Source organism: Amblyomma mixtum, chromosome 3 (genome assembly GCF_055824585.1).
Source record: "Amblyomma mixtum isolate Tamu chromosome 3, ASM5582458v1, whole genome shotgun sequence".
Classification (NCBI taxonomy): domain Eukaryota; kingdom Metazoa; phylum Arthropoda; class Arachnida; order Ixodida; family Ixodidae; genus Amblyomma; species Amblyomma mixtum.
The window spans coordinates 317,836,516-317,863,860 of record NC_143014.1 but is presented as its reverse complement, the minus strand read 5'-3'; the positions used below and the strand labels follow the sequence as shown (position 1 = coordinate 317,863,860).

At 47.4% G+C, this 27,345-nt stretch overlaps 1 long non-coding RNA gene across 1 annotated transcript; it reads left to right on the top strand.

The window, feature by feature from the left end:
• The first annotated feature begins 9,648 nt into the window (after positions 1 to 9,648).
• Positions 9,649 to 23,250, top strand: LOC149355732 (uncharacterized). Its single transcript, XR_016289747.1, has 3 exons — positions 9,649 to 10,035; positions 11,119 to 11,192; positions 23,130 to 23,250. It is a non-coding gene; the product is annotated as an uncharacterized LOC149355732 (long non-coding RNA).
• The last annotated feature ends 4,095 nt before the right edge of the window (positions 23,251 to 27,345 follow it).

The following is a 27,345-nucleotide window of genomic DNA, read 5'->3' as shown; positions in this document are numbered from 1 at the left end:
CTATGGATCCGTCGGATATACTGAAGACCGCCATTATTACACCTTTTGGCATGTTTGAATATCTGAGGAAGCCTTTCGGTCTTCGCAATGCTGCCTATACTTCTCAGGGCTTTGTCGACCAAGTACTACGTGGCTTGAAGTGCTGTTTGCCTTTCTTGACGACATTCTCGTCTTCGGCCCTACAGCAGAGGCCCACAAGCTCCACCTGCGTCAAGTGCTCGCCAGACTCAGCCGCTTTGGTCTTCTGGTCAACGGTCAGAAAGGCGAGTTTGTCTTTGCAGAGTTGGACTTTCTCGACCATCGCGTCAACGCCCATGGCATTCGCCCGTTACCGGCCCGTGTCACCGCTATCAGTTAGTTTCCCCGGCCCACCACCACACGTCAACTGCGCTAATTTCTTGGCCTCACCAGCTACTATCGGCGCTTCATTCCTCGCTGTGCCGCTATACTGCAGCCTCTCCACGACCTCCTCTCAGGCCACAGCAAGCCGACAGCTCTTGTTTCTTGAACAGATGCCGCTGGCCGCGCATTCAGCGCATCAAACCAGCCATTTCCGACGCAACGCTCCTGGTTCATCCTAAATGTGACGCGCCCACGCCCGTCATGGTTGACGCATCGGACACTGCTGTCGGCGCGGTCTTGCAACAGTTCATCGCTGGTGTTGGCAGCCAATCGCCTTCTTTTCCAAGAAGCTTGCGCCCCCTGAACGCCTTCCGCCGAGCGATGCAAGCAATATATTCAGCCGTGAAGCACTTCCGTCATTTTCTCGAGGGACGCACCTTTCATATCTTCACTGACCACAAACCTCTAACGTCGGCGCTCGCATCCAGCAGTACCTCCTTCGCTCCTCGCAAAATTATGCAGCTCGCCTACATTTCCGAGTTTACCTGCGACATTCGTCACGTCAGCGGCAAGTCCAACATAGTTGCCGACGCTCTTTTTCGAGCTGAAGTCAATGCGACGGAAAATAGACGCTTGCTCCCTGACTGCGCCGTTCTCCTCGTTTGTGATACGTCAACTGGTCGCCGTCGCCCCTACGTGCCTCCACAATACCGACGAACCGTCTTTCATGCCCTAGATTCTTTGGCCCATCCTGGCGTCTGCGGAACACAGCGCCTTGTCATGGCTCGTTATGTCTGGCCTCGCATTAATCTCGACGTTCGTCGCTGGTCGAGCACGTGCCTGCGCTGTCAGCAAAGCAAAGTGCATCGACACACTGGGACTCCGATTGGCACGTTCCCGTCTCCGTACGCCCGCTTCAGCCACCTGCACGTCGATATTGTCGGTCCCCTTCCTCCCTGCGGGAACCACCGCTACCTGCTAACCAGCATTGGCAGGTTCACGAGATGGCCAGAAGCGATGCCCCCTCTGGACATAACGACGGAGTCGATCGCAAGAGCACTGATCACACTCTGGGTCAGCCGCTACGGTGTCCCTTGCACCATTACGACTGATTGTGGTCGTAAATTTGACTCCACCTTATTCTCCAACCTATCTCGGCTCCTCGGCGTCAATGACATAGAAACGACCTACTACCACCCAATTTCAGACGGTGTCAGTGAGCGTTTCCACCGGCAGTTGAAAGCTTAGCTTATGGCGTCCGCTTTTTCTTCGACATGGATTGAGCGCCTACCTTTCGTCCTGCTTGGTCTCCGCACAGCACTTCGCAGTGACTCTTCTACCCGTGCAGCAGAGCTAACGTTTGGCACTACTCTCCGTCTCCCTGGCGAATTCTTCGAGCCCTCACCACCCACGCCTGCTAACGTCTCGGATTCCGCCTATCGTCTACGTAGCGCTATGAGCACTGTCGTTCCCCCACGTTAGCGGCAGTATTTTAGTCGTGTCCATGTTCCCCGCGACCTTCATCGGTGCACTCACGTCTTTGTTCGCCACGACGCCGTACGCCCGCTCTTACGGCCGCCATACGATGGTCCGTACCAAGTGCTCAGGCGTGCTCCTAAGCACTTTCTACTGCTCATCAACGGCCGAGAGGACACAATCTCAGTCGACCGCCTTAAACCTGCTCACCTTGACACCGACGTCATCGCAAACTCTGCCTCTGCATGCCCTCCCGACCGTGCCAGTCCCCGTCGCGTACGATTTGCGCCAAGACCATCCGCTTTTCGCCATTCACACCTCCACCTCGCTGATGGCTTCATCGCTAGAGAGAGGGGGGGGGGGGGGAGGTCCCTATAGCGCGCCATCGTGGTCTGGTGGCGGAAGACGACAAGAGGCCCAGCACGCCTGCAAGCACGCGTAGACTGGATTTCGCCGCTGCTTAACTGGAAGGCCGGCGGCACACTCTTCCGTTCCCGCCTGGCTGAGCGCGTCCAGCCAAATATATTTGTGGAGACCCGACGACCACTTGTGTCTACGATTCGTCTCCACAACTCATTGAGAATAGAAAAGGGGGTGAAGTTTAACTCTTTGTTTAATGGCAACGACACCACTTTTGTGCATCCGCTTCAACGCCCAATGTTTTCACAGATGTTCCTGCTGCTGTTGCTGCACCAGCTGCTGTCCGTCCCGCTGCCCGTTCCGGGCGATTTGTGCTTCGACGGTTGGCACTCCGACATCACATCCTGCACTGAAGCGTCATCAAGCAATTGCAGCTTTTCAACCGGCCACCTACCTGCCAACCCACCGCCAATTTTGGACTTGTCCTGGCTTGTCGTCAGGCAACTGGCGACGGTATCAGCAGACCACCCTCTTCATAAGCGCAGTCTTCCCGCGGACACCTTGGGCCACGACACCACTTTTGTGCATCCGCTTCAGCGCCCAATGTTTTCACAGGTTAGTTATTTGAAAACCAACTGTTATCGCGACAATAACGTTACTGATTTCTGCAGTCGCGAACTCGAAATCACTGTTGGTTCAATTCAGCGTGCTCATCGCCTAGGGCGTCATTCCTCAGATAAGACGCGGCCCATCATCGCTAAATTTAACAGCAGTAAAGAAATTGAAAACGTTCTCAGCAATGGGCACAAGTTAAAAGATTCGGGCTTTAGTGTTTCTCGTGATTATTCTGCTGCCGTTCGCGAAAAGCGCAGGAACTTGCTGAATTTTTGTAAAGAAGTAAAGAAAGAGGGGGACAAAACTAAGCTTGTGTTTGACAAACTTCACATCAATAAAGATGTATATCAGTGGGATCACAACACCAGCTGTGCAGTTCGCATCTCCCGTTCCACTAGTACATGAAGTCGTTTAAGCGGTCCTTCATCTTCGTTTCCACCATGTTCCGAGCGTTCAGTTAAGTTCACTTCTTTTCTTTACACTAACATCAGAAGCGTTGTTCCTAAAGCCGCTGTTCTTTCTTCCTTCATTGACTCTAATTCTGCCACGATTGTTGCCTTAACGGAAACATGGTTGCACGATGCTATCCCAGACAGTAGTGTTCTGCTGACTGAATCCTGCTTTAATATTTTTCGTTGCGATAGGAAGTTCCGGAGAGGGGGCGGTGTCCTCATTGCAATTAAGAAGGAAATTGTAGCTATACCTGTAATAGTCACCTCTTTCATTGAATGTGTGTTTGTTTTTTTGAAATGCGGCATTGCTAACCTTATAATTGGAGTGTTTTACCGTCCTCCTGACATGTGTGACGGTTTTGCTGAGGAATTGCAGCGCCTATTAGGTGAAGTGTGTGCGCGTTTCCCGAATTCTATTTTGCTCATACTCGGTGACTTTAATTTTCCTAACATCAGGTGGGATATGTTGTCTGCCCCTCCTAGTGACAAAGAAGCCCATGCCTTCATACAGACGTGTCTCGACTTTTCGTTATCTCAAATTATCTCTTAACCTACTCGGTCATCGGTGCATTCTTCAAACATTTTGGACCACTTCTTAGCCAGTGACCCAAATATTTGTTCAGATGTCATTCATCATGAAGGCCTTTCCGATCACGACATTATCACCGGGCACATCAACTATCTGTTCAGCGAAAGGAAAACTGTTCCAAAAAAGATAAGATGCTACAACAGGGCTAACTTTCACAAAATGAACTCCGAATTAACCTCCTTCTCAGTGCAATACCTTTCTGATTGGTCCTCTCATTCTGTTGAGGAGAACTGGATGTTGCTCAAAACTACACTTACTAACCTCATCAATGAGTGCATTCCTCTTATATCGATAAAGTGCTACCAAAGTGTACCCTGGTTTGATCTCAGGCTTCGTAGAGCTAATAACAAGAAAAAACGTATGTACAGGCAAGCCAAAGCGCATCGAACTACTCATTCTCTTGAAAGGTATAAGCAAAGCAATAAATAATACCAAGTATTACTAAAAAAAACCCGCAGGGAATTCTTCAGCAATATTTTGCCAACAATCATCACCAATAACCCACGAAGATTCTGGCGCGTTATTAATCCCCGCAGCTCTGATGACATTATCCTTACTGACACGAACAACACTCCAATTCCTGCATCCGAATGTGCTCAGATGTTTCTTTCAGCATTCTCATCCGTATTTACTTTAGAAGACATCGCTACAGCTCCCAGCCTAGATCGATTTCTTGAGGTTTCTATGCCCCAAATAGTTATTAATGACGAAGGAATTAAAACCCTCCTGAATAATGTTAAACTAACTTCTACCTCTGATCCGCTGGGCTTTAACAACAAGATTCTGAAAAACATTTCTGAGAGCATTTATCCAGTATTGTCATCACTCTTTTCTCAGTCATTATCATCTGGATCGATTCCTAGCGATTGGCGCGTAGCTAAAGTAATACCCATATTCAAATCTGGTGACCACTCTAATCCCCTCAACTATCGTCCAATATCCTTAACTAGCTCCATATCTAAGCTAATGGAACATGTTGTTTACACTAATATTATCAGCTATCTTGAGCACCACAACATCATATTCAAATACCAGCATGGATTTCGAAGGGGTTTTTCATGTGACACTCAACTTTACGGCTTTACTCACGACCTCTTTTCATCAGTGGATGCAGGCAAACAAGTCGATGCGCTATTCCTTGACTTCTCTAAGGCATTTGACCGGGTCCCCCATCACAGACTTTTGCTCAAACTAACCCACTTGAACATTCATTCCGATGTTATTGCCTGGGTTAAAGCTTTTCTTGCATGTCGATCTCAGTTCATTTCTGTCAATAATCATCTTTCGTCCTCCTCACCCGTTTCGTCCGGTGTTCCCCAGGGAAGCGTTTTGGGACCTTTACTTTTTCTAATCTTCTTAAATGACTTACCAGCCTGCGTATCAACCAAAATCAGATTATTCGCTGATGACTGTGTTATATACCGTAGCATTTCTAACGACTCTGACCGCCAATCTTTGCACACTGATTTAGATTCCATTAGTAACTGGTGTTCTTCTTGGCTAATGACCTTTAATTCCTCTAAAACTAAACTTGTCTCTTTCACTCGCAAGTCTTGCCGCATCCCGACATCTTACACTCTCCTTAATAACCCAGTTGAACTTTCTACTTCCTACAAGTATTTGGGACTACACCTTCAGTCCAATTTAACATGGAATTACCATATTAGCCATATTCTTGCAGCTGCTAACCGCTCTCTGGGTCTTCTAAAACGTAACCTTAAACAAGCGCCTTTTCACCTAAAAAAACTAGCATACGTTACCTTAATACGGCCTAAAATCGAATCTGCGTCGGCCATCTGGGACCCGGATCAAGCATACCTTATCGATGACTTGGAATCTTTGCAAAACCGTGCCGTTAGATTCATCTTTTCTGATTATTCTCGTCATACTAGCGTCACCGCACTAAAGGCTCGCGCCGAACTTGATACGTTATCACATCGCCGCAAACTATCACGCTTGACCCTTTTCCATAAACTTTACCATCATGTTCTGCTCCATAACGATTTTTTTCAATCACCTGAATCTTTTTTTCCACGTCGCCACCACCCGCTGAAATTTAAACGCATATCATGCCACACTTCTTCTTTTGCTAACTCTTTCGTACCACGTACTATAGTCGACTGGAATAATCTACCATCACACATCGCTTCAGAAAGGGATCTTAACAAGTTTCACGACCTTCTAACCCAAATGTCTGTTTAGCTTTAGTAATTGATTGTACCACTTGCTGCATTGAGCTGTTTTATTCTTTTGTTTTGTTCCTGCGATTGTTATTGCCTCTAAAACGCTATCTGTTCTTTTTTCGTGTAAATTACAATGTATACTACAGGTTTTTGTTTGTTTCTTGTTTTGTTTTCTACATGTGCTTTTTGTATTTATGTTTTGCACCTTGGTGCTTGCTCATTCTTATTTTGCGTTGTGTGTCATTGCTCCCCCCTATGTAATACCCTCGATTGAGGGCCTTTAGGGGTTTATTGAATAAATAAATAAATAAATAAATAAATAAATAAATAAATAAATAAATAAATAAATAAATAAATAAATAAATAAATAAATAAATAAATAAATAAATAAATAAATAAATAAATAAATAAACTGTAGCATTTTCATGGTTGTGCTTTGGGTTCCCACCATGATTTAAAGGCGGCGTTTCATTGGAACTTTCCTCATACATCTGCCATTTTGTTAAAGTATGCAAGTTGATTGAAGACCTCGACCACCGTATCTCCCTTTTCCCCTTCAAGCACAGTGATGTGAGTAACCGTTCATCCGAATTTCACCTGAAAGCAAAACTCGAAGAGCATGCTTTGCAAAACTGGAACATGCTATGATTTATTTCATTGTTTCTCCTTGTAAAAGTTCAGTGTACAGACAACGAGGTGTCTTTTTTTTCTTCTTTCTGAAAACGTTCAGCCTGTCAAAGCGCCAGCACTTAGCAATGCAATGATAACGGGGCATCATGTCCTCATTTAAGATTAAATTACTGGAAAAGAAACTCATTTCTAAGACGTGCCTATGAAACCAAAAAACTACTATCTATTACATTACCCGTATTTGACGCTCTATTTTGGACCTCTCGTAAGACTGTGGACACCGCGTTGCAAGAGCAAGCACGGCTATTTTCAGAAGTGTGCAAGAAGCTATGAAAATTTTAAGAACTTGACGTTTGCATTGTCTCAGCGTTATCAGCTCTCTCAAGCTTACAAACGTACTGGCATAAGCACTGATCCCTTGTTTGATGCCCAGTCATTTTTGATAGAGCTGTATACTCCAGAAGATCAAAGTATTTTGAAAAACACCATCCCAAGCCAGGAAACTGTCTTACAAGCCGGTCAAGTAGTAATTCACGGCCTGTTGTATAAGACAAAAATGCCTGTAGTAATGTCGCGGAACGATGGTATTCTTTAGTTTGGAGGAACTATGCTCATTCTGTCCCAATGGCAAGACTATTTTGGTTTTGTTTTTAAAGCTCTCCAGTCCTTATATGAACCTACAATGTAGTATTTTAACATTTTGAGCAATGACAGACGTATGAAAGGCGTCAATCTGGGCAATCTGCTCAGCCATGTGCCAACCCTACATGCAGGAAGCTTCCTGTTGCAGTACAAAAAGACGCATTGTTAGATATAGTTTTATTTTTGTCTGCAGATTGGCACTATGGATTTGGTGTTGCATCCCTGTTGAAAATTCCAGCAAAAGTCACGTTGGAGAAAACGGTGGGCCGAATGGAAGTGTTGGTTTCCACGTTGGAGAAAACGGTGGACCGATTGGAAGTGTTGGTTTCCACGTTGGGTGCTGTTGGAACGAATGGGAGGGATGCTGGATGCACTAATGGCGACGTTGGGCCACCCTGGATTGAGTGGAAATTGCGGTGGCTGCACTGGCACTTTCAGTAAACAATATTGGGCTGAATGGAAACCACGCTGGACACTTCAGTGAACACGATGGGACGGGATGGGCTTGGTGGTATCCATCGTGATTATCTCGATGGGCCTGGCAGGCAACACTGGACTATGTGGAAACCACGGTGGGAGCCTATGGATGTGTACAGTCGCGAGCAAAAAATATTAGCACAGATCACTGGCGATCAGAATTCGTATATCTCACCACGCGGCGCTGCGGTACGCAGAACTGCCTAACGGGCCGTTTCCATGTTTTCAGCCTAGGGGGGGACGGCAGGAAGTAAGCTTTATCAAGCGCGTGCACCGCCCGAGCGTTGAAGTGCCGACCCTACGTGACTGTGCTTGCGGACTTTATTTTGGCTCGGTTATCATGAGCAAAGATGGCTTCTTTTTATTACCATATTTTTATGTTCGCGAGGGTTTGTCAAAGGGAACTCGCGGGAACAATAGATGATAGCGCTGTTTTTAGTCAGTAATTTTGCTGCCCGTGGCAGTCCGCTAATTTGCTGTCCGTTGCAGTCCGTAGTAATTTTACTGTCCGTGGCAGGCCCCCTTAACACTGTAGAATGGGAACGGCCCGGCAATCTCGTTATCAGCCTCTCCGCCACCCGCAGTGCCAGGCGTTGTCATTCCGGCGCTCTGGTGTTCCGTCATGTGTGCTAATCTGTTTTACCCGCGACTGTACCTACTTGTTTGGCATGGCACAAACCATGGCTGCATTTGAATGGCCGATGCTGGGCAGCAGATACTGCATGCATGTGCCTATATGGTTGACAAAATGAAACTCATCAATGCACTAACAATATCAGTGGGTCAAATCCATCAAACGTACACTTGGCACTTTATGCTGTTAGAATAAAAACTGCAAGACAAATTTCTCTTTTTTACACGTGCATTTGTTGACTTGACAATTTCACAAATTTTTTTAAAAAAGTAACGACTTATATACTTGGGCTTAGATTATCATTAGCAAAATATTTGAGAAAAAGTTTAACTTCATTGTTCACAAAATAATAAATTGCAGGTTTGCAGAGCCCTGCATGCCTGAATCCGAACACTCAATTTCATTCAGAAAATTTTATTGAGCGTGCATTTCAAGTAACAAATTTTAAACCACATAGCTGGCCACAGAGCGAATTCTTTTGTAGAAGGGTTACGAATACAAATATATACACAGAATATTTCGACAAGGCTGATTACAGCACTCTTATACATGCACCTTGGTACACAATTACCAGTACAACACTGTTTTTCAAAACAGAAATGCAGATATATATAAACACAATATGAGGATCTAAATTACACAGCATATTTCATACTAAGAATTGATTTGGTTTTCACGTTGGATGAGAGAACTCCACTATAGAAAATGCACACCTTCACTGTAGTCTCAAGAAAGCATATACCATGTAGGTTGTTCTCTCGACGCGCGTTTCAACGCTGCCGCCTCGCACGTCGTGCTGCCGATCAAACAGCGTCACCATGTTTTTACGATAACCTACTCTCTACGACTGCTACGTTGGGTACTTTGTTAGCCTTGCTGATCTCCCATCAATATAAAAAAACACTTCCCCATACAAACAGAAATCGGCATGTAATTTCGTGAATGAGCAAAGCAGCAAGCGATACTGCCGTGAGAACTCATGCATTTTTCAACCGCAGCGCAAGCAACAGGTCGTTAATTCACGCGTTTCTACCAGTGGTAATTGGTCGCAATCGCTGCAATTTCTGTGGATGCCGATACGGCTGAATACCCAATAAAAATACCAAAAATAAAATAAAAAGTAGGATACAAGCTTTTTCACAACGAAACCGAAACAGAAACTGGTTGTCACCGCCAGGTGGCTGCCGGTAGCTGTTTTTCTGTATAACCCTCATGGCGGTTCGGGTGCTGCGTCGCGTGCATCGCGCTTCGGCGCTTGCTACAATTCGCTACTTGGATTGTGAGCCGTCGTGAACTGTGTTGTGGTTTGCGTGTGTTTCTTCTTGCACAAGGGTGCACAATCGCGCAGTGCTGTCGACGTAGAGTATTCGAGGGAAAGGGTCATTTTTCTGGTCTCTAACTTTTCAGTCTGTGCGCTTCTTTGTGTAGTCCAGGATGGGCGTCCAGGCACAAAGACGCGCGGGCAGTGTCGCGGTGGAAATGTTCCAAATAATGCCTGGAATATTTTTTTCGGTGTGACTACGTGGTAGAGTGTGCCGGCTACGTAGCACTCGTGCTGAACTCTCACTGGTTGGTGTAGTGCCCGTGACACGAAGGCGAACAGCGTTCTGCACGACTACGCAATCATCTGAAAAGGTAAGCAGTACTCGTGCATTATCCGAAGCATATAATGCTGGAACGGTGACCTGTCGTACTGCTGCAGTATTCGTGTTCAATGCTATAAAAAGCGTTTAAGGCGCTTTTTTTCTCGCCGCGGTGACTTGCTCTGCCAAGAATTGTCGCTGTCGGTACTTGTTTTGGCAAAGGGGATGCGACCGTGCGTGCGCTAGCTTTGCATGATTTTGGTATGCGCATGTTTGCGCGTTTTGTTTTTTGTTGAGCACAGATTTCTCCTCGTATATGCCTCGTTCTGCGCGTTTCTGCCCATGCTTGTTCACACCACCGCGCACGTTTCAAGGACCGGCACTTTGGCTGTGCGTAAAATGTATGATTGTCTTTCAAGATAGCGTTAGCACTTTGAGGGGGATTGAAACACTTTATTCGCCGCGGTTTTTGCTTGGCCCTAGACTGTTGAACCTTAGGTCGTGGGGTCGATCCTGATGGCAGTAGCCGCATTTCGATTTAGGTGAAATGAAAAAAAGAATGCCCCTGTGCTGTGCGATGTCAGCTCACGTTAAGAAATTCTAGGTGGTCTAAATTAATCCGGAACCCTCCAATATGATCAGTGCCCATTTTCCGCATCTGAATTCAAACCCCACTATAAAGAAAGCACTGTATCAGGTTGTAGTTGCCAACGAAAGTTAATTTCCGGCCGTCAGGATTTAATTTTTAAATCAGTATGTGCACATCTTTTTTTTTATGATGCCGATAGCATTTCTGGCTACCCAGAGTATAGGATCTTGCATTTCGATCACTCTGCTTTGCTTGAAAATTGGTTTCTGAGGAAAAGAAGTGACGCAATAATTGTCTCAGTTATAACGATGTTTATCTACGCTTTCGAACACAGATTTGTTTTGCTCATAGCAAGATTCCTTTACTAGTGCTAGGGGAACTGATGCATTTTAAACAGGATAGTTTTTCTTTGTATTGAGGCGTATACTTGGGCAAGTATATTTTTCGTGATCTTTTTACATTCATGTGATATTCACTGTTGGACCGAGTTCGCATGCTTGTTTTTGTACTCCTGTCATAGTGATAATGGGAAATTGGTATCCGCAGGTGGCACATCTGTCTTCCAGTCCGAGTCAATGGCATGGATTTTGTGGCCACCAGATGAAGTCAAAAGCTGTGTTGTAAGTTGTTACTGCATTGTGCTTTGTTTTTGTGGTTACCATGAAATGTTCTCTTACTTTCATTGCTATTTTCCTTGATGCTACTGCTTGGAGCAGTTTGGATAGCTCTGGCCTGATATGTTTACATGTTTATATGAGTAATATTAGTTGGCTGTCAGAATGGGCCGGTTGCAGGCCATTTGAAGTTTTACATTCAATATTGCTCGTCTTTTAACCGTTGTATTCTGTACATGAAGTGCGAAATGTCTGCATGTTTTTGGCTGCATTATGTGATACTATTTGACTACGAATATTAACATTATGATGCATGTGTGTTAACTTAAATATGTGTTTTTATGCCACTCATCGCAGGTCGCAGATGTAAAAGAAAAAGTGCACACATGAGAACTGGTTTCATTACTGCTGCCTTGTTTTTGCTAAGCATGGAGAGCTGAGCTAATTGGTTCTGGGTAGAATTATCAGACATCATTCCAGTGTACAAAAACACATGAACGAAGAGAGTAGACTCCATGGACCCCAGACTTCAACTGAGGTTGATTCCACAACATGAGCTTTTTACATGCAAAGTGGCACTAGTGACCCCTGTGGCTGAAAAGTGTTTCCTCGACCAGGTAACAATTATTCAAGGTTGCAAAAACAAAAACATAGGCGTAAGGTTAGCTTGTCACTCATGTTGAATGCATTGGCGTGACTAAACATTGCCTACCTGGCTGACCCAACACGCATTTGCGTTGAGATAATCTATTTCTTTTTCTGCCTGCCTGCTCCAGTCGCCTTACTTCGGCATTGACGCTGTCACGACTCTGTGACAGCATCAATGCGCAAGTAAGGAGACTGGAGCAGGCAGTTTTCACAGTAGAAATTGCAGCCTTAGTGGTAGAAAGCCAGGTTCGAGATATGAAGTGTGCTGGGCAGCGCAAGCCGGAAGACAACGCACATTCGCAACAGTGACCTGTCATTGTGCCCTATTGCCATCAGGTGTCACACTGCCTCAAGAAGGCCAGTGACAAACGATGTACATGTCGTATTTTCAGCTTGGGAAAGCTGGGATGCATGTGCCACCTGATAAATGACGTTACGAAACAGCCTGCCTACAAAACTAAGCACACCAAACCCCTCGTTAAACATGAGGTTGAAATGGTGTACAGCATCCTGCTTGCCTGTGGCAAACATTACGTTAGACAGACGAGGCTTGCATCAATGAACGCTTGCTTGAACATCGCAGGACAGCTGATTCATTAAGTGGCAGAGGTCATTTAGCTGAGCACATTCGCCTTTGCTCGCACAAGCGAGCATGCAAGGCGTTTTTGAAAGAAACACATGCCTTGTGCAAGTTTAGCACTTGAAAGGGCTGGGAAATTTTTTAAGCCTTTTGTATCTCTGCTGAAAAAGAGAATTACGTCAGCAGCCCTTCTGCAGCGCTCCAGAAAAAGAAATGGATTACCTGGAGGCAAATATGTTTTTTGGGTCAGCCAGGTAGGTGATGCATAGGCGTGCCGATGTGTTGAATGTGAGTGGCAAGATACCTTTGACCCTATGTTTTTTTGTGTTTTGGTTTTTGCCGTCCTGAATAATTGTTATCTAGTCGCGGAAATACTTTTCAGCCCCAGGGATCACTAGTACCCCTTTGCACATAAAAAGCCTGTGTTGTGGAATAAACCTCAGTTGAAATATGGTGTCCATGGAGTCTACTCTCTTCATCCGTGTGATTTTGTGTGCCGGAATGATGTCTCATAATTCTCCCTTGTTTTCAGTGAATAAGGAGGGCTTCAGGTGTCTCTTTTTTGTATGTGATGGTTATAACAAAGTCGCTACCCATAAACTGTCATTTTGGGCTTAATTGAAGGATCCTTGGGAATTTGTTTGACAGCATATTCCGTGGGCACTTTCTTGAGAAAAATCAGTTATTTGTTACCCATTTCACTGCATTAACCATTGCTTCTCATCATGTCTCGAAAGTCATTGATAAGCCCAAGCTTTCGAGTACCTGAGGGCTGTGTGAGAAGCCTTCTGACATACTTTAAACTACTGAGGATATCTGGAGACAGATTTTACCAATAACTGTTAGCCAATCCAAACCTCTTGGTTATATCCCTGAAAACCTGAAGCTGACCTGTCAATAATTAAGGCTGGAAACCGTTCTGATCCCCAAACTGTTCTCCTATTTTATTGATGTGCATTTTGCATGAACTGTTAGAGCACGAAATGAGTCCGCATATTACTTGCCACCATAATTCAAACTAATATTTCTAAACCAGTCATCACGGCTCCCATTCTCTTTACTCATGTGCAATCCAACTTTTTGAATTCGCAACAGATTTTCACCCAAATTTAGATTCTTTATTTTAGGCAAGTGTCATCGACTTGAATTTCTCCAAAGCTTTTCATGTTTGTCATTATAACCTTTTAGCTACACTCTCATGCTTGAGCCTTCATTCTTTGATATTAGTGTAGATTCATTGCTTCCTGTTATACGGCTGGCCTTAAAAAACTATTGTACTTCTTGTCTTATGAAGCCCAGCATATCAATATGCAAAATTATAAGGCGTCCCTCATCCTGAGTCACTTTGGGATGTTAAACCCCCATAAACCAAACCAAGCACATTACTAAAGTACATTAATATTAGCCATTCAATAACAGTCTTTGTCTTTATGTCCCAACCTTGACTTTATGACTGCATTATTCAGAAGGATGCCCCAACTATCTCAGCTACTCTGACTGTATTGACTTTTGCAAGACGGATGAATGGGCTTGTTTGTAATTCATCGTGTCAAAACAGCGCAAAGAAGAGAAAGATGAGGAAGGAATGCGACGGTGCGAGTGCTGACTTTCAAGAAGGTTTATTGGAAAGCACATCAAAATATATACGTAGTGGCCTAAAAAAAGAATGAAGAAAGGGCGCCTTGTAACATTCACTTTGGATCTGTCAAAAAGAAAACGAAAGTTGAATATGAAGCATTTAAGAGCATGAACTCTTTCTTAGGGAGCGATAAAGAAGGTGTGTTAACACATTGATTGCGCTTTTTCTACAATTTCAGTGGCCTCGATCATCTCATGCACAAACTTTTCTGTGTCTGTCTAGCACAATGCAGCACGTGAATTCCGCCTCACTGCAATCAGGATGTGGCAAACGGTCGCAGTCGCGAGAGTGAAACATCAGATTCCCCCTGCTAGCTTTGTTCACATCGTAACGGTGGTCTTTTGACCTCTCATTGGCACCTCTGCTAGTTTCTTGCTGAAGTTGATACATTAGCCAGATGGTTCAACTTTACATTATTACATAGTTTCTTGGCTCTCGACATTGCTATTAACAAATCAGCTGCCGTTTGACACTTGAACTCAGAATTAACTGCCTCCGTTGCCTTGGACAGAAAGACGCCTTTAGACATGACCACACTTTATCAGCAGTTGAATGCGATAGGGCCCACCGTCTTAAACCCGTTACAGTTCAGCCTGCGGGCAAGTTCCTGGCATGGTTCAAACCACGACACCCCATCAACCAACGCCCCCTGAAACACACCTGTCACGCTCAGGTCTAGGCACAGGAATGCAAGACGTCAAAGTATGGCAAACAGGTCCAGAATAGTCCTCTTCGAAGGAACAATGACAGATTTTGGCCTGTAGATGCTTCAAGCAGCAGACGAGGCAGCAACTCAGCGTCGACATTGTGCACCTTGTTTTCAGACACTCGTGCCTTGGCTTCTCTGCTCCGGGCTAGTGAGCGCAAAGTGCCTGCAAAGTGGCATTCCAGATGGCTTTCACCTGGTCAACGGTGCGTTACACCGTCAACCAGCCACTCCCTGGCTTGTTTTCAGGCACAAGAGTTTGACAACAAGGTGCACACCTTCAGCTTTGAGTCGCTGCCTCGTCTGGTCCCTGAAGTGCTTATGGACCAAAATTTTCCGTTCCTCCGAAGAGAAATATTGTGAAGATGCTTGCCATGGTTTGACGAGTTGCCTTTTCTACGCCCAGACCTGAGTGTGACAGGTGTGTATTGGGGTGTGTTGATGCAGTGGCACGGTTTGAACCCTCTTTAGGAACTTGCCCACAAGCCGAACTGTGTCGTGTTTAAGAGGGTGGGCCCTCTTGCTTTCAACTGCTGATAAACGGTGGTTTTGTGGTCGTATCGAAAGGCGCCTTTCAGTCCAAGGCCACAGATGCAGTGTATTCTGAATTTGAGTGCCACTTACTATCTGATTTGTTAAAAGTAAAGTCCAGTGCCAAGAAACATTAGCAATCTCGAGTTTAACCATCAGGCTAATGCCATCAACTTCAGTAAGAAAAATTGTCTAGCTATCTTCTTTACCGCAAAGACCCATAAAGGTGACTGCTCCTTGATGGTTGTAGTTTAAGAGAATGGAACTTGTCAGAAACAAATCGCCTTCTCTTTGCGACATAAAATTAAGTTGCTGAGCATTGATGACTCTTCTCGTGTAAGATCTGCAGAGAAAGTAACGCAGTTTCTACACAATAACTCTCGCACCAGTTTCATGGGGTGCTATGTTGACATCAAGGATTTATATTACGCCATCCCTCAATCAGGATCAATAATGTGTTGAAGAATTCATTAACCTAAATGGAGCAGTGGCATTCAAAACGTCTCAGGCGTTTTGGTGAATAATTTTGTCGCACTTTTAAGCTCATACCTTCAGTCCACCTTTATTACATTTCAGAATAGCTTGTTTTTGCAAAAAAAAACTGTATTAGCGCCGCTGTTACGTGGCTTATTGCAGGATCTCCAATCCTGACGAAGCATTGTCTAAGGTGAGAGAGGAGTTCAGTCAAAGCCTCAGTCCACTTTGAATCACCACTGAAATTATAGAGGATATGTCATTACATTTATTGGATCTTAATCTTGGGTGGCTACGCTTGTTGGGCTTACGAGCCAAGGGAAACCAAGCTACTTTCACCATTTCCTTCGGTTCAGTCTAAGCTGGTCACGAGGTGTCACTAACCTTTGCTTCAAAAATTCCTTAATGAAATCCTGTTTGATTGCCATGACATCCAGTTTTGCCCAGCTCATATGCCGTTTGTCCTTTACTGGATATTCAGAACCTTTGTCAGTGTCTTTAGCCGATTGCTTTAAGCTGAAGTTGAAACATTCTTTTTGTGCCCCCGTCGAGACTGTAACTCCCAAAAGGAAGTTTGTATTGTAAGGAAGAGAGTTGGAGTTCGATGCCCCAGCAGCTAGCGCCGACGAAGGCGAGGAAGAAGATAGGCGAAGCCGACGAAGTTCGGGTTTTGCGCTTGCGAACGCTGGCCTGCTGAGCGGCACCACTGGGACAAGAACTGTGCCCGTCCATGCTAACTGTGCGAGTTTCCACATTACACTTGGTGGAGGTGCTGCTTGTTCTCCCCGTGGACCTACGCCACGATGCCCAGGCTACAAGGCTCTACCACGACGTCCGACACCTCGGTCCAACTTGGCCAGCCTGTCCTCTGTTCTGGTGCCGTCCGTCAGCGCGACCCGGCGATCTTCAGCGGCACTGATGACACTGACGTAGAAGATTGGCTCGCCTCCTACGAACGCGTGAGCGCATACAACAAATAGGATGACGTCGTTAAGCTGACGAACGTCATCTTCTACTTGATCGACGTCGCCAACTTATGGTTCCGCAACCACGAGGCGGATTTTACTACCTGGGCGGCTCTAAAAAGCAGCCTGACTGACGTTTTCGGCCGCCCCGCTGTCCGAAAACTTCGCGCTGAACAACGGCTGCGCAGTCGTGCCCAACAGAACGGCGAGAACTTCACAAGTTATATCGAGGACGTCGTTGATTTGTGTAAGCGGCTCAATCCATCTATGAGCGAGGCTGACAAAATCCGACACATTCTGAAAGGGATTGAGGACGATGCGTTTCAAATGTTGGTGTCTAAAGACCCCCAAACCATCTCCGACGTCGTGTCTTTGTGCCAGAGCTACGACGAGCTCCGCAAACAGCGACATGTCACCCGCCGTACCACTTGCTCGGACGCCACCATTTCGAGCTTGGAAGCAGGCAGTCCTGCCCACGATCAGCCGACACTTCTCGAGCATATCAAGCAGTTTGCGCGGGAGGAGGTGGCTCGTCAATTATCGCTGGTTACCTCCCAACTCGCCCCTTCGCCATCGCTGTCGCCTTCAATTCAGCGTGTCATCCAGGAGCAGGTAGCTGAGGTCCTGCCGCCCACTAATCCACCCCCTCTCGTCACTGCACCGCTGACATATGCGGAAGCACTCATCCGGCCACGACCTCAGCCGGTTGTTCCCACTTATGCGCCACCTGTCAACGTGTACCCTCAGCAGCAACTCGCCCCTGCGCTGCCACGCACTCACCATCCTTTGACTCGCACCGGTCCCCGCCCTATCCATCCGTGGCGCACCCCAGATAACCGGCCGATATGCTACGCCTGCGGTCTCGCTGGTCATGTGGCCCGCTGGTGCCGCACGCGCGGCTCCGGTCCTTACGACTACGGGCGCTCGCCAACGTACGACGCTCCATTGCCCTCCGTCCCTGTCTCTTCTCCTCTGCCGCCTCCGAATCCCTCTCTGCCTCGCTCCGACTCCTACAACCGAAGCCATAGGTCACCGTCTCCTCGACGCCGTTCGCCCTCTCCTATGCGCCGCCGGTCCCCACCACTTCAAGCGGAAAACTAGGCGCCGCAGTTCCGGAGGCAAGAACTGCGCCGTCAACGACCGTCTCAAGCCCTATCGCCGCTCCTATGAACGTTATTGAAGTGATCGTTGAAGGTCTTCCTGTTGACGCGCTTATTGACACTGGTGCTGCCGTGTCCATCATTAGCCGCAACTTGTGCCGCAAATTAAAAAAAGTGATGACGCCGCTTTCTGACCTTTCGCTTCGGACCGCCAGCGCTGACCCCATTCGCACTCTCGCAGCGTGCACTGCCCGCCTCGTCATTCAAGGTCTCTCCTACACCATTGAGTTCTTCGTTCTCGCCCGCTCCTCTCATGACATCATCCTCGGGTGGGACTTTCTGTCCGCGCATCGCGCCATCATTGACTGTGCACGTGCTCAAATTGATTTGTCGCCGCTGTGTGATGCTCTTGTGGACGCCTCCCCTGTTACCGCCGCGCCTATTCTCGCCGCTGACGACGTCGACTTGCCAGCTTTCTCTTCTGCTCTTGTGCCGCTGACCTGTGCTGCCCTCTCTGACGATACTGTTCTTTATTCACCCTCTCCTCTTTGTGCGCACCGCAAGTCTGTTTTGCTCCCTCATGCCGTGCTCACCCTTTCTGGTGGTTGTGGCGCTCTGTACGTCGCGAACCCGTTGCCTTTCCCCACCACTTTACATCGGGGAGAATCGCTTGGCACAGTTGATGTCATCGATCTCGACGACGCTTCTCCTGTCCTTGATGACCCTGACACCCATGACATCAACGCCCTCACCCCTCCCGCCGACGTCGCCGACCCGTCCTCCCCGGATATGTTTTCCCATTCTGTCGATGCCGCTCTACCACGTCACCAACGCGCCCAGCTCATCGCTTTGCTGCAGCGGTTCCGCACATCCTTCGACTCTCCTCAAGCACCGTTGGGTGGTGCAACCGCGGTTCGCCACCATATCGACACTGGCACCCATGGACCTTTGCGCCAACGCCCCTATCGCGTCTCCTCCGCCGAGCGCCGCATCATTGATGAACAGGTGACCGACATGCTGAACCGCGGCGTGCTCCAGCCCTCTCACAGCCCGTGGGCTTCTCCAGTCGTGCTCGTCAAGAAAAAGGACGGCTCCAGTCGATTCTGCGTAGACTACCGCCGGCTAAACAAAATTACTCGGAAGGACGTCTACCCACTGCCTCGTATAGATGACGCGCTGGATTGCCTGCAGGGAGCGGAGTACTTTTCTTCGTTGGATCTGCGCTCTGGGTACTGGCAGGTGCCGATGGCCGACGTCGATCGCCCGAAAACAGCTTTTATCAGCCTGATGGGCTGTATGAATTTAATGTGATGCCCTTCGGTCTGTGCAATGCGCCTGCCACTTTTGAGCGTATGATGGACAACATCCTCCGTGGGCTTAAATGGCAGACATGCCTCTGCTACTTGGACGATGTTGTCATCTTCTCCCAGAATTTTGCGTCTCATCTTCTTCGCCTGGAGAGTGTTCTTCGCTGCCTCAGTGACGCTGGCCTGCAGCTGAACTTGAAAAAGTGTCGCTTCGGCGCTCGACAGCTGACTATCCTAGGCCACGTCGTGTCCAAGGATAGTCAGCCAAGCTCCCGGACCCTGCCAAGCTCCGTGCAGTTGCTGATTTCCCGAAGCCCACATCCCTGAAAGAACTCAGAAGCTTTTTTGGCCTTTGTTCTTACTTTCGCCGGTTCGTCAAGAATTTTGCTGCCGTTATCGCCCCGCTGACGCAACTTCTCGCTGGTAGCCACGACCTGTCGGCTTGGTCCCCTGCATGTGACGAAGCTTTTGCAACACTGCGCCAGCTCCTCACCTCTCCTCCGATCTTGCGCCATTTCGACCCTTCCGCGCCTACAGAACTGCACACAGACGCCAGCGGCATTGGTCTCGGTGCCGTTCTAGCTCAGCGGAAACCTGGTTTCAATGAGTACGTCGTTGCCTACGCCAGCCGTGCGCTCACAAAAGCGGAGACTAACTATTCCGTCACAGAAAAAGAATGTTTGGCGATTATTTGGGCGATCGCAAAATTTCGTCCTTACTTATATGGGCGCCCGTTCGATGTCATTACCGATCACCATGCCCTTTGTTGGCTGTCGTCACTCAAAGATCCATCTGGCCGCCTCGCTCGTTGGGCTCTGCGTTTACAAGATTACGACATTCGGGTCATTTATCGTTCCGGTCGTAAACACTCCGACGCCGACGCTCTCTCGCGCTCCCCTGTGACCTCTGAGCCTGACCCGCCATCTATTTCCGGCCTGACACCTTCTCTTGACACTATTGATATGGCTTCTGAGCAGCGCAAGGATCCTTGGATTACTTCTCTTCTGGATTTCTTAGACAACCGATCAGCCCGCCTCCCTTCTCGAGCGCTCCGTCGTCAAGCTCATCACTTTGTCGTGCGTGACCAGCTGCTGTACCGTCGGAATTACCTCCCCGACGGTCGCAAATGGCTGCTCGTGATCCCCAGGCATCTCCGCTCCGCCATTTGTGCCAGTTATCACGACGACCCGCAATGTGCTCCTGCCGGTGTGCTGAAAACTTTTACCCGCCTGCGTCTTCGGTATTATTGGCGGGGTATGTACCGTTTTGTCCGCCAGTACATACGCTCTTGTCAGGAATGTCAGCGCCGCAAAAACCCGCCACCGCACTCACCTGCTCCTCTGCAACCGTTACCGTGTCCGGCCCGACCATTCGACCGTGTTGGAATCGACCTTTATGGCCCTCTTCCCAGCACTGCCGCCGGGAACCGCTGGATCATCGTCGCCATTGATCATCTCACGCGCTATGCGGAAACTGCCCCGTTGCCAGCTGCGACGGCCTCTGACGTAGCCGGTTTCATACTACAGAATATCATTCTTCGTCACGGTGCGCCTCAGGAATTGCTCAGCGATCGGGGTCGCGTCTTCTTGTCCGGCGTAGTGGAAGCCCTTCTTCGGGAGTGTCATATCGTTCATCGCACGACGTCTTCGTACCATCCACAGACGAACGGCATGACCGAACGCTTTAACCGGACCCTCGGCGACATGATGGCCAAGTACGTTTCTACCGATCACTCCAACTGGGACCGCGTTCTACCTTTCGTTACATACGCTTACAACTCTGCAACGCAAGCCACTACTGGTTTTTCCCCGTATTTTCTTCTCTACGGACGCGAGCCTTCCTCCATCATGGACACCATACTCCCTTACCGCCCCGATTCGTCCGACTTTACAACCGTCTCTGAAGCCGCTGCGCATGCCGAAGAATGCCGTCAACTCGCCCGTTCCTTTACTTCTCACGATCAGCACCGTCAGAAAAGCGCCCGCAATTGTGCACTTAGACCGCCGGAAGCCCTACTACGACCCAGCCATCGTCTCGTGCCCTTAGGCCGCCAGGATGGCGCCTCTTCACCCCGGGGGTATTGTAAGGAAGAGAGTTGGAGTTCGATGCCCAAGCAGCTAGCGCCGACGAAGGCGAGGAAGAAGATAGGCGAAGCCGACGAAGTTCGGGTTTTGCGCTTGCGAACGCTGGCCTGCTGAGCGGCACCACTGGGACAAGAACTGTGCCCGTCCACGCTAACTGTGCGAGTTTCCACATTACAGTATGTACCTGTTCCCTACATCCACAATTGGTCGCACCGGTTAAATAGGCAGTCGAGTTGGCGTTGATATTGTTTTTCTAAACCTATGAAGTTTCATTACCTGTAGTCAACCGAGATTATCCATCAGAGTCTCTTCGCGCACTGCACAGAAGACATAGTGTGTTCGAACGCCTTGAAATGCGGCTATGTTTACACTGGGAAAGCAGGCAAGTGTGTCACTGAGAGGTTTAAAAGACCACCACGACGATGTGAACAAAGCTTGCGGGAGAACTTTGATGATTCACTGTCGCAATTGCAATTGTTTGCCAGATCCTAAACGCTGTGAACCGGAATTCATGTTCTGCATTTTGCCTGACAGACACAGAAAAGTTTGTGCGTGAGATAATCGAGGCCGCTGAAATTAAAAAAAAAACCGCAATCACTGTGTTAGCACACCTTCTTTATCGCTTCCTAAGGAAGAGTTCATGCTCTTAAATGCTTCTTTGTCAGTTTTTGTTTTGTTTTCAACTCATGCAATGTGGTTGACACAAGGTGCCCTTTGTTCGTTGTTTTTTTAGGCCACAGTGTATATATTTTGACGTGATTTCCAATACACATTGGCGACAGTCAGCACTCATGCCATCGTATTTATTCCTTCGTTGTCCTTGTCTTGTCTGCATTGTTTTGTCACAACGTATTGACCTCCTTTCCCACCTCTAGGGTTAATGGTATGGAGAAACCTTAACCAGATGCAGCCCCACATACTTGGAGCATGTCACGATACATGCTGCTGGCACCACAAGGGCACTCGGGTTTATCAGGAGATGTCATGATCTGTCTGCTCTTGCCGTGCTGCGCAGTTTATGCATAAATATTTTATTGATTCCAAACTGAAGTATTCCCTAGCTCTTTCAATTTTGCACCAAACTGTTTGAAGCTACGCCACCAACTCCCTTTAATCCAACAGCGACACTTGGTACAGCATATGTGTAATCAGTCATCTCATTTTACCACCAGAGATCACTGCTTAAAAGGGGAAATCGCTCGTTTAGGTGTGTTTCATATACTCTACAATACTTTTCCACAACTTATTGTTAAATGTTGCTGCCCCGCTTCAGACCAGGATGCCATCACCACTAAATCAAGAAATTTTTCCTGTTCCCATTGAAGAATAAATTGGCTACCTCACCACATTTTCATTGCATGTGGTCACTCAAAATTATGGAAATAAGTGATATCGCTTGGAGCATTGACACTGGTTTGTTTTACCTTTTGTTTGCTGCAGTTTTTATTTTTTGCAACTGATGTATCAATGGATTGTATGCCTCTTTTCTTAGTGTATCGTCTGCGACATCTCAGCTGTGCTACTGCAGTCACCCTTCTGATATTACCTTTATATTGTCCCTCTCATTAATACCCCAATAAAAGCCTTCAGAGGACAACAAACGATGGCTTTTTTTTATTTTGCTCATTATGGCACACGTCAGGCTTATGTTTAGGGATATAGGAGAGGCCTTTGTCTTGCAGTGGTGCTAGTTATGCTGCTGATGATGGTACTTAATGACGAGCATATTATTTATTGAATAAGAACCTCAAATTATTTTTCTTTTTGAGTGCGAATAGCTTCAGTGGTTCTTGATTTAGGTTCACTTTATTCCTGTGGCCACAATACGGAGTTTACTTTTTTAGCACTCTAATACTGGCAAGAATAAAAACTTGTGGATCCTAATTCTTCATTTCAATCTTTTCTGCAGAGTGCATCGCCCAGTTTTCCCAAGCCCTCATGCATCGGTGGTACATCAACAAGGCTGTTTCATGGGGCCCAGCTGCATTGACAAGTGGCTAAAGAAGAGCAAGGGTAGCATGAACACAAAATAAAACTGGCTGTAGGAGCTTCATCTATTTTGAAATTTGCTGTCTCATTGCGACAGACATAACATTGCCGCATGGCCCCTGCCCCAACATCTCCCAGTCATTCCAATGTACCCAAACATTCCAATGTACCCAATCATTCCAACGTGCCCAATCATTCCAACGTGCCCAGTCATTCCAACGTGCCCAGTCATTCCAACGTGCCCAGTCATTCCAATGTATTTTCCATTACCATAATCCACCAAGGTTTCCAGTGTTGGTTTCCAATATTTCCTTCGTTGCCTTTTTTTCCAATAGGGTAGGCGAGGGGCTACCGACATTAAGCACAGAAGCTGGGCAACGAACTGCCAATAGACTTCGAGAATGTGGTGTGGAGTCCCTTGAACACATCAAGTACATTGTAGAAGATGGCTTGATATTTCGAAACCTCGTTAGCAGAAGAATGCTACTTCAAATTTTTGTGACGTACTTGTACCTAACCTCTCAAGTGAAGCCGCACCAACTCCACCGAATACCGACAAGCCGTCCACTAAAAGTATGCTGTCCAGTGGTAAATGTGTCCCATGGGATCTGTTCCGGGCACCACTGTTGAAAGCGTGTGAAGAGGGCATAAAGCCTACGAAGAAGGGTTTGAATGAAAGGGTTCGTGCAGTAAGCACAAAGGTGCTTATAGTTACTAACAAGCCAGGCCGAAAACTTCTGAGGTTCGTTGCCGCTGAGATTGTTGACCGGTGTTCAAACACATTTCAAGATACCCTCAATGACACAGTTATAGCGTCCAGACTCGAAACATCGACATGTAATCTAGAAAATTGCTTCAAGCGCAAAAAGAGACCCAGTTGCAGGAGCGCCGATGCCATGTCTTCGGTTGAATCAGAGCCCTTAAAATGGCGAGAAAGAAAAAGGACAGCTATGGATGTGTAGCAAGGGAGTGTAATCTCCCTAGTGGCGAGACAGCTGAAATGCAGGAACAAAAGAATGGACCTGCAACATCAGCCCATACGTGTTGTCCGAAATGAGGCAGTCATATCGCAGCTGATGTCAGAAACCTACCTATTGCAGCGAGCACTTTAAATAACCGCAAGAGTGTGTGCGAGGTCCCCCAAGACTGGCCATTTGTCTTTCAAACAAAGAATTTAGAAAGCCATATCAATAAACTCCTCGGCTTCATTGTTGCAAACACATTTGATGAACAGCTGCGAACAGTTGGGCAACAACTTTTTGGATATGCGCACAGCCAGGTGAATAAAGAAAGTGCCAAGAACTGCTTCAAAGAAATAGGAGTATCCAAAGCCGTGCGGAAGGGAAGGGAAAACTTTATTTACACTAATGGTTTTTCCTGCGGTTTGGGGGCATCTTCAGAGACGTCTTGGTTCTACCCCCAGGAGCCTTCTCTGTCGAAGTCGTCCGCCTCTAATCAGTGGTCGGTTGTCCTCAGTCCAGGGCTCCGCTGGCCACTGCCGCCCGTTTAGCTCGCTGCACCAGACCTTGTTGGTCTTCACAGCGGTCGCTGGACAGCAGAGTCTCCCACTGCTCCGCACTCGGGTTTTGTAATTTGGGGACCACGTGTATGTTTTGGCAGGCCCATGTGATGTGGTATAGTGTAGGTTTTTCGTCGCACCAGGGACATTTGCCCTTGTATATCGTAGGGTGCATTTTGTTTAGTATATGTAGGTTTGGGAAAGAGCCTGTTTGTAATTGTCTCCAAGTGACAGCTTCCTCTCTGCTGAGAGATTTGTGCGGTGGGGGATATCGCATTCTTCTGCCTCTATAGTTTTGTAGTATGTCCGAGTATTCCCTGGGTGCTGGCGCGAGTTCCGCGGTCTCGTCGGAAGCTCGGAAAGTAATGTATCCTCGAGCTATCCTGTCGGCCTCTCGGTTCCCTGCAACCCCCGTGTGCCCCGGTACCCACACAATTTTGTGTCGGATCTTGTCGTTTTGTTCTTCCCGGTTTTTAATTCTGTCACTCGCTGCGAGGAGTATACGGAGCGCGTGACGACCTATCCTGCCATTCATGTAATTTCGGCAGGCTGTTTGAGAGTCCGTAAGTATTGTTAGTGACCGCCCGGTTCTATAGCCCTCCGCCACCGCTAGAGCAACGGCTACTTCCTCGGACTCTGCAGCTGTGCAGCCTCGGAGAGACGCGCTGGTCATTTCGCGTAAAGACGAATCGACCACCGCCGCTACAGCGATTTTGGTATCTCCTCCTCTCCAAGACGCGTCTGTATACACGCTCGTGGCTTGAGGAGCGTATGTTTTCTCGATGAATTCGGCCCTCGCTTCTCTTCTGCCTCGATGGAGGTTGGGATCCATGTTTTTTGGTATTGGCGCTACCTTGAGGGTCTTGCGAAGCTCGTCGGGGATCGTTGCCGTCCTCGTCATTTCTCGCATCTGCTCGCGGTATCCGAGCCTCTGCAGGAGCGCTCTTCCTGTCGTTGTTTGCAACAGCCTGAGTTTTTGCGACTCAAGCTGCGCCTGTCGTAGCTCCTCAAAGGTGTGTAATCCCAGGGCCATGAGTTTTTCTGTAGACGTGTTGCGTGGTAGTCGGAGCGCTGTCTTATACGCTTTGCGTAGCAGGGCATCCGCTTGTTGTATTTCATTTTTGTTGAGGCACTGGTAGGGTAGGCTGTACGTAATTCGACTAACTACTAGGCTTCTGACTAGTTTTAGTGTGTCTTCTTCACGCATGCCATGTCGCCTGTTGGTGATTCGGGTGATCATGCGTGCGACTTGTAGCGTTGTTGCTTTCAGTAGGGTAAAAGTGTGAGTACTGCGCTGGTTGGATTGAACCCACATGCCCAAAATTCTTATTGTTGTCTTTTCGGGTATGGGCGTCCCTTCTATGTAGACGTTGAGTTTTAGGTCCTCGTTGGTTGGGATGGTCCGGTTTTGCTTGCCTCTCCAGACTCTCAGCAGTTCCGATTTCTCGGTCGAGCATGAGAGTCCTCTTTCTGCGAGGTATTGCTCTACACAAGAGGCCTCTTGCTGTAGCCTTTCTTCCTTCTCTCTGAGACAGCCCGTGTTTGTCCAGACTGTTATATCGTCAGCATACATTGCATGCCTGATGCCTTCGATGTTCTCTAGTTTTAGAGCTAGGCCTATCATAGCTATGTTGAAGAGTAGGGGTGAGATAACTGACCCTTGGGGTGTTCCTTTGTTTGGAGTGCGAATTTTTTCCGATCGAAGGTCTCCTATGCCGATGGTGGCAGTTCTATCGGACAGGAAGGCTTTGACGAAGCCGTGGATTCTGCGTCCGCAATCCAGGTTGTCTAGGCCCGTAAGGATCGCTTCGTGGCTGACGTTATCGAATGCCCCCTTGATGTCCAGGGCCATTATGACATTTTCTCCCGTCCGAGAGGAAGACACCTGCCGTGGAGTTTGAAGTAGCTGCTTCGCTGCTGCTTGCAATGTTGGATGAGGGCCAAGGTATGATCTGCAAGGTAGCAGAGGTGAACTTTTTAATTAGTGAAAGTTTTTGTTGCAGCGCTAACCAGTGAAACGGTCGCCTAAATGTGCTCTCATTATTCTTTAACATACAAGCGTTTGCAGGCAGCATTAGAGTGGCATGAACCTGGTTCTGTGTGAGGGAAAATTTTAGCGGCATGACCCTATTCATTATGTAAAGGTGCACTGCCGAGGGTACATTTGAAAGCACTTGGATAATAACTGAGAGCAATGTCGTCATTTGTGCTGCCGATACAGCTTAGACCAGGTAAATAAATGCTAGTGATTGCTCCTATTGACAGCCTGTTTTAGTGCATAGGGATAAGGCATTAGTTTAATTGCTAGGGTTATGTTTCATGTTTTGCTGTGCACAGCTTACTCCGATCTATAGGCAGTTATCAACCCCTCCAGTCAAAGCTTGTTGCTTACGGTGACTGAAATGTCCATCTTTTTTATAGGAACATATCAAGATCACACGTTTATATTGCAAAGCATTCTTATATACACATATATTTTTCTGGCTCGTTTGCATTTTTTTACTCGCATGTTTCTTACGACATACTGTAAATCGTTTAGACGATGAAAGACACTCACTGAAGCTCGCGTCAAAACACGGTGGCTTGGGGATATTCTGCTTTCATTTCAAAATTTCGA